This window comes from Dromaius novaehollandiae, chromosome W (assembly GCF_036370855.1).
Source record: "Dromaius novaehollandiae isolate bDroNov1 chromosome W, bDroNov1.hap1, whole genome shotgun sequence".
Lineage (NCBI taxonomy): Eukaryota > Metazoa > Chordata > Aves > Casuariiformes > Dromaiidae > Dromaius > Dromaius novaehollandiae.
In genome coordinates, this window is record NC_088130.1 from 24651883 (window position 1) to 24659542 (window position 7660).

At 38.1% G+C, this 7660-nt stretch overlaps 1 protein-coding gene across 2 annotated transcripts in view; it reads right to left on the reverse strand.

Annotated features, from left to right (window-relative positions):
• Window positions 1-6803: 6803 nt before the first annotated feature.
• Window positions 6804-7660, reverse strand: part of LOC112992354 (putative histone-lysine N-methyltransferase PRDM6) — a 79368-nt gene continuing 78511 nt past the window's right edge. For both annotated transcript variants that reach the window (XM_064500082.1, XM_026115340.2), the window contains exon 8: window positions 6804-7660. This exon is cut by the window's right edge and continues 3342 nt beyond it. The gene's annotated coding sequence lies outside the window, so the exon portion shown is untranslated.

Genomic DNA, 7660 nt, shown 5'->3' on the forward strand with positions numbered 1-7660 from the left:
AGAATATTGGAAACTGAAATGCTGGGACTCCTGGCTGCTGGTAGCATTTGGATGTTGTCACCATTGCAATGGTCAACGGTGAAAAAGCATCTGAATGGGAAAGGCTTGGTCGCACTCTGACCCTCTGACCAAATACAATACAACCTGCAGCTCTTGGGATTTCCAGCGTTTATAATCCATATAGAAGAAACATTGTTATACAAACCTTGCCAAGTCTATAGGGCCTTTTAAATTCTCAAATAAGAAGCCTAAGAAATTTATGGCAGTGTTGCTAGATGTGGAGGCCAAGTAAACTCACAGTGTTGATCTTAGTTGTGTTTAAATTTCTCCTGCCTTCTGGCACTTTGAGCAGTAGTGGAAAGAAATCATTTACTCCTAGAAGCATTAAGCATTTAGAAACACAGGGGTACCATGGAAGAGCATTAAGAACATAAATTATGTCACACGTGGGCTCAGCACTGGTGGTGGGTACGTCTCCTCTCAGACACGGCAGACCTGTAATGACACAGGTGGGCACGGACAACATGGAGCAGGCACCACGAAATGTGGGGCCAGCCTCTGGCTCACCAGCTTTCTGCATCGGGCCGCATACACTCAAAGCACTGTTCCCAGCAAATGAGTAAACAGAAAGCTTCAGCTGCTGAACATTATAGTTGCAGGCGGAAAACATGATTGTCTCTGTTAGATGATTGGCGTTTAAAGGCATTCGTTGTTTATCCATATAGAAGTCTATTTTTAATGTGGTTCAGTTTGGGATGGAATGCAGCATGTGGGCTTTCTCTTCCTGGATTTTTAATTACGCCACAAGTTCCAGGTTTAGGAAAGAATCCGGTCAATTTGGTATCCCATTAGGGGTCGGGGCTTACTGGGGGGGAGCAGAACCCCCAAATCAGAGAGTGATAACCTTCTCGGAGACAGCATGGGTTGGATTGAATCTCTAGAAACAGAACAGAAATGATCCATCTCTCTCAGAAAGGTTTTGGTTAGAAGAAGCTTATTTTTTATTCCTTCATGGAGCATTTAATTTTAAAATAGGGTAAAGATTGTCAAAAAGTCCCCAACTACTACTGTGTGTAAGAACAGCAGCCAGATGATCCATCATGTGGAAGATTATCTTGATTTAATGCAAGGCAAAATGCAGTATGTTGAACCCAGAGACAAATGAAGGACTTATCTGAAAAGTAATTTTAATGAAAAAAATATGTGTGATATATACATGTTCTTCTCGGGGAGCTTATTAGACTGTTAGATTTCCTGGTAAAAAGTATTTTCCTTATTTTTATGAACACTCAACTTTATTACTCTCTTCCTCTCCATTTCCATTTTCTTTTCACTGATGGAAAATTTAGCTCTTTGGAAGAAGAAAGACTTAATAAAGATTAGAGAAAGAGAGAGAGAAAATAAGACTATACATGTGCATGTGTACATATACCTATATAGGGAGAGCGTGTACTTGTAACCCATGAGTTACATAATTCAGCAAGACTATAAGCTGTAGGAGACAACACTTATTAAAAAAAATGTGTCAGACAAAAATAGTATTAAAATCATCATACATTTTGATGGCCTAAATCTGACCTAGATCTTTAGTAAAGTCTGATTTATTTTCTTATGCTTCAAAGCCGTCTCTTTGAATTGTTATAAATCATGCTACATTTCAAAGAATGAAGGTAGTGAAAACATTCATTTCCATGCAATCGGGATTTTTTTTTCCTGTTGCTTTCTCTTTTTCTTTCATTCATTTTCTTTTTTATGTATTTTTTAAAAATGGTATTTTTAGCTTGAAAAAGGCACGTGTCTCTTTCCTTGTTACAAACCGTTGTCCTTGTGCTACACATGAAACCTCAGTAACAAAATGTTACACAAGAAAAATGCCCTTTACTCTCTCACCAAAATTTTTCATGTGATTCACTCCAGAGGAGCCTCATGGCTGAAGTTTTTTTTTTTTTAAGTAAGTGAGATCTAGTGTTTTTCTTTCTTTTAGTACGGTATGCTAAGAATCTTCAATAGCATCTGTAAAATTCAAGGATTGTTAGTTCGTCCCATTCCCAAGAATAAAACTTATTAAAAAATATCATTAAGGTGAGGCAAAATTGCAGATACATTCTATTTTTATATGTGAGACTGCACAATCTTTCAGAAAGTTCCCTGCACACATCCTCTGAATGAGAATATGATGCCTGCAAAAATAGGCCGGCGAGGAAAGAAATGGGTTTGGAGAGGCTGTGTTTATTGATCAATAAATCACAGTCACTATAAGTGACCTGCTGACTTCAAGTTCTTTAGGTCAAGGCACCCTTTGCTATTCTGCAACTTCACCTCTTTGCTGAGCCTCTTAATCAACAGTGTAAAGCCAGAACGAACATCAAACAATCAAGAGTTGGATGATTGGATTGGTTATTTTAAACGACTACAGCTCTGCTTGTGACAGATCTGGGGATAGATTTCATCTTCTCAGCCGTACTAAGTAGGCTGAAGAGGTTGAGCATTTCATGAAACACAACCTCCCCCCCTCCCCAAATCTTTCAAAATGAAGCCATCACTCTGAGGTACACATTAGCGAGTATATTGACACACACGTGATTTACTACATATGTAAAAGCTTGGAGGGGTTAAAAAATATTGTCCAGTGCTGTGACAACTCCATCTTTGGCCGAGTATAACTGAATTATCATTTTTAATGGCTTTACTATATTAAGATGTACACAGTGTGCTTTTATAATAAGGCTATTATCCTAATTCATTTGGGTAATTTGTATTGGTATGTGTGATTTTACCTGTTCTGTCAATGACTTATCCAAAGGTGAGCAGGATATAGAACAAACTATTGTGCAAAGAAGTGAAGATTAATCATATGTAAACAGTGAAGCAGATTCTCTCTCTTGTCTGCAATTCCTGAAATACGTTTTAGGTAACGGTAACTGTAACGACAGCAAGCAAGAATAAGGCAGATACAACTGCAAACAGCTTCTGATTCATTCCCATGGGGTTGCTTAGCCCCTTTTTACCTAACGAGATAATGATAAAAAGGATGCTCTGCTGTTCTTTAATGGGAGGTAATCAAATCTGGAAAGTTTCACCTCTGATGGAAATCTAGAAGCGTATTGAAATTGCCATGAGTTTGTCATGGGATTTTACGGGCCAAGAGCTGTTGTACTCAGGCTGCTTGCAAAACCTTCCTCTGTTGTTCAGTTGCCCTCAGAGCAACCATATTCAACACAGGAAAACCCTAAACCACAGAGATACTGCAAACTAAAGGGAGGGAAGGGAAAAGCTCCACACTGCATAAAATTCCACCATAATCTAGAATATGGCTTGTTAATACCTAAGAGAAACTGTACAATGCAGTACCTTCATTAGGACTTGAGGTGAATTAAGACCATATGACCATGCAAGGCTGAAAGAGATAGATGACCTTTGCAGACACAAATAATTTAATAATCAAGAATGTTATTAAGAAGATTCCACAGAATGACCAACCATTAAGAACTATGGAGAGCCATGATTTGAAGTACACAAATAGTCGTATTTTTTTGCTCTAGTAATCAGACCTAGGCAGGAGGTTTTGGTTGGAAAGGGCTTCTTGAAGAAGAGGAATCTTGCACGAAACAGTCCTTTTTATGCAGACATTTTTCAACTGTTTTCCTGAAAATTATGAAAGAAAAATCCTAACTTTTTTTTCTGGGCACAATTTTTTTTTTTTTTTGGGGGGGGGTGTTTCTGCATTTCAAGCAAGCCTTCTACTCTTTTAGAGAATAAATTCTGGAAGTGAAAAATGAAAAACAATCTTCACTGAAAATGCACACATGGAAGAAAATCTCCTAGGAGCTCTACTATTAGCACAGAGCAAAGAAAAGCTAGAAGATGCTCACCTTCAAGGAACACATATCTTCATCATATAAGTAATTTCAAAAATTGAGATGGGAGCTACATGGTGTTCTTATCCTGACTGATCAGACACTACTGCAGCATTTCATTGTGCAGAACTATTGTGCAATGTTACAGCAATATATTATCCCTTTTCTTGAAGATCTTACCTGTAAGCAGAAGAAATTGACTTTTTACGTTTTGAAGGGAAAAAAAAGTAAAAGCGAAGGGAGAAAGACAGATAGACAAGCAGACAGACACTACAAGCATCGTTGCATGCATGCATTTAACTCTGCTTTTTGTTTGCTAAAAAATATTTTCTACATGAAACTTTTAATTTACTAGCTAGCTAATTACCTCTTATGCAATGAGAAAACAGAAAACAACTGCCCTCATAAAAGGTTAAAGAAAAAAATTCCAAATAGCTTCCAGAAGAATATTTGATCACTACTAGTATGTCTCCTGTAAGCCAAAATGTTCTTGGCTCTCTACAAGAAAAAAAGAAAAAGAAAATCCAGGTCAAAGGCTCTGCATGACCATTATAGTTTGACTCATTCTATTGAGGGCTAGAGTATAGAGAAGAAAGATGTATTTCTGTGACTTGTTGTGCCAATATAAACAAATGCAATTTCTTTCCTTAGTCATTTGCAAGCTCATTTGGAGAAACTCAAGAGAGGGGGAGAGTGATTGAATGTAGTAATGTCAGAGAGGGGATGAGGGACTGTTAAAGAGAAAAATAAAAGTATAATAGATGGAAATGATGAGAGCCAAGAGAAGCCTAAAGAATGGAAAAATTCAAGCCCATGGGGAAGTATTGCTAAAAATTATCTGCCTTGGTTGGTGGAGAAGAGGACATTCGGGAGAAAGCCGGAGTGATCCAGCTATGGCTACAAAGGATGGCCTAGGATTCACTGATATGGCTCTCCAAGCAGTGACTGTGGGAGTCTCTCAAATTAAGTTATCCTGTAATAATAAAATAAAATAAATCAAGGTTTGTCAATGCAGCCTTCAAAGGTGAAACCTACAAGGTGGAGTGCAAAGATTTTGATCCCAAAAGACACATTTCCCTTCCTGTGATAGACTATATTCCCCTCTTCCCTCCCCATGTCCTTTGGCTGATTCTAATTGTGTTTGGAGATCCAGGTCTTCTATAGCATGAGTTTATTCTTGACCTTACAGAAGGGAAACCAGCTGTTGTGCTGGTTGCCTTGTGCACAGCCTGTTTGTAGAAACCTAATTATTGCTGGGCATTGGATGATCTGTATCTCTACTTCAGCAGGCACCTGGGTATGTTAAGCCCCTACATTGTCAGTCCAGTCCAAACAGCTATCAGATCACTTACAACCATGGCAGATGGGAAGTCTGCAGTCAAAATGTTGTGCGGTTGGTCCTTCGTCCGTTATGAAAGGGAGTCAGGCTGGAGGATGAGACACTCAATATGTGGACACTGGAGTGAAGCACTTCCAACATCCGTTTCACCAGTTCAAATCTACCTTGGCTTTGTGGTGAGTGGAAGTTACTGGATTTGAATTAACTGATATGGTGCCAAAGAAGCTATCTAAACAGCGTGTGTATTGACTTAGAAGCTGCTAATCTCTGTATATTTCTTTGGGAGCAAGTGTTCACTCCGTTAAAAGGCAAACAAACAAACAGCAAAACTGACACTATCTTGCACTGCTGGCCTCCTGCACTCTGAACCTGAGTTTGGTCCTTCCCTAGACCTTGTGAATGCATATAGAGGTAGAAGTAAGAAGGCAACAAACTCCCTAGCCCTCAGCTCAGCTAAAGAAGTTCAGTAAATGATTTAAAAGAAAAATATTAGCAGACCTGAGCCTCACCCCTTCTAAATCACGCACCAGAATGGTTGCAAGAAAGTGGACCCCAGGACTCTTCTGTCGTAGTTTGGGCCATCAGCCAAAGGACTTCTCCACCCGCTGTCCCCTTTAGACATTTGTGTCTCATTAGCTCATGACAGATTACATGGGTTTGGCGATATAATCTCATACAGCATGACTCAATACAATTTCTTGTTATAAAGAATTTTCCTTGCACATATAGCAGCTTGCCTTGAATGATTGACTATCCATGCTACTTGCAAACCAGCAGGCAGTCTGCTGGCCAATTACCTGAGTATTTTCTCAAGTATAGTAGTTTTGCACAATTATTCTACCATGGTGGTTCTGGTGCTTATGTAAAAGGTCATATAACATGAAAAACAACAGAAACTGACATATTTTTCTCATACTCAAGTGGTATTTTTTCAAGTGGAACAAGGGGTGGCTTAGTGAACTAATCACTGCTCTTTGACACATAGGACGGCAGTGAAATAATGTTACAAAAGGCACTGAAGGGCCCTTGCAGTGGAGCATGGCTAGTGCTTTTAGCTTTGGTTTTAGAATGATTTAAAAGAAGGAGCTCAAGTATCAAATCAACCGGAGTTTTGAAATTCTGTCTTAGTCCACTAGAGGGTGATCCTTGTAAATCTGGGTTCAGGTAAATAAAGAAGACTCAGGCCCTTAAACATAAAAAAAAATACACTCTAAAGTATGCAGAAGAGAAAAACTTGGTTACAGAATGACATGATTTGTGTCATAAAACTATACAAACAAATTCCAAAATATATGTGAGAAATTGCTGGAGCACATGGCTGTGCTGTGCCCTCACCATCACATCAATATACATATTGGAACAACCCACCAGTCACCAAGAAAGCTGAGCTTGATCACAACCCTCTTCTCACCACAAACCTGGTTGCACCATCCAAGCTGCAAACCCCTTTTGGAAACTCAATGAAAACTACAGCAAGGCCCTCTGATCATTTGAGGCTGCCTTCACTGCATGTGCATTGAAGCGTATTTAGTTTCTTTCCATACCATGCACAAAATTCTCCTTGTAATCAATATAAAACAAAGGCTTAAGATATAGTAATAGAAATGTTTTATTAATCAAATATATTTACATTTCTTTGTCTTTTTTTAAATGTGTGCCTGTTATTTTCATTTAAACACAATGTAATCTTTACAGTTTATATCACAAGAATACAGCTACATGCATGACTTAATTGGTCCTTTGCAGTAAAAAAGATGCAATTTTATGAAGTTTAAAAAATGCAAGCAAGCTGTTTACCTTTCTAATTACAGTGTCATTATTATTTTTACTACAACAGAGGACCCCTCCAGCATATTCTACATCTACTGTGGGGTTTTTTGCCCTTTTTTGGATTGGCTTGATCATGTCTAAACTTCCAAAAAACTAGACAAAATATAGAAAAAAAGACTTCATGCTGCCCCAGAATATTTTATCTTCTGGAAACTCATCCACAGAAAGGACTTGGATGGAACAGAAGACTGCACTAATGGTAAGTTTAAAATAAATCATAGCATCTGATGACTTTCAAATGCAATGAGGACTTACTTTTGGACTTTCACCTATTTTCTTTTGAAACCACATCATTTTGTCATCTATAAGACAGTATCACATAACCTAATGGCACCATACAAATAATAAATAGTAATTAAAAGGAGAGATGATGTTACCAAAAGAAAATAACAGATACACATGTCATTGCCTGTAAGTTTCTAGTATGTAATGTGCTGTAATTATTATTCTCAACTCAGCTTTCTTTCAAGGGAAGACAATCAACTTGTATCAGAAAAAATAAATCATCACTTGGGGTATGTAACTGCAGATTCATAATGGACCTAACATCTTTCCAAAAGGAATATCCCTATGGATGTATAAATTTTCATTCCACACACTGAACAAAATTAGAACTAGGCACAGGTTTTAAATA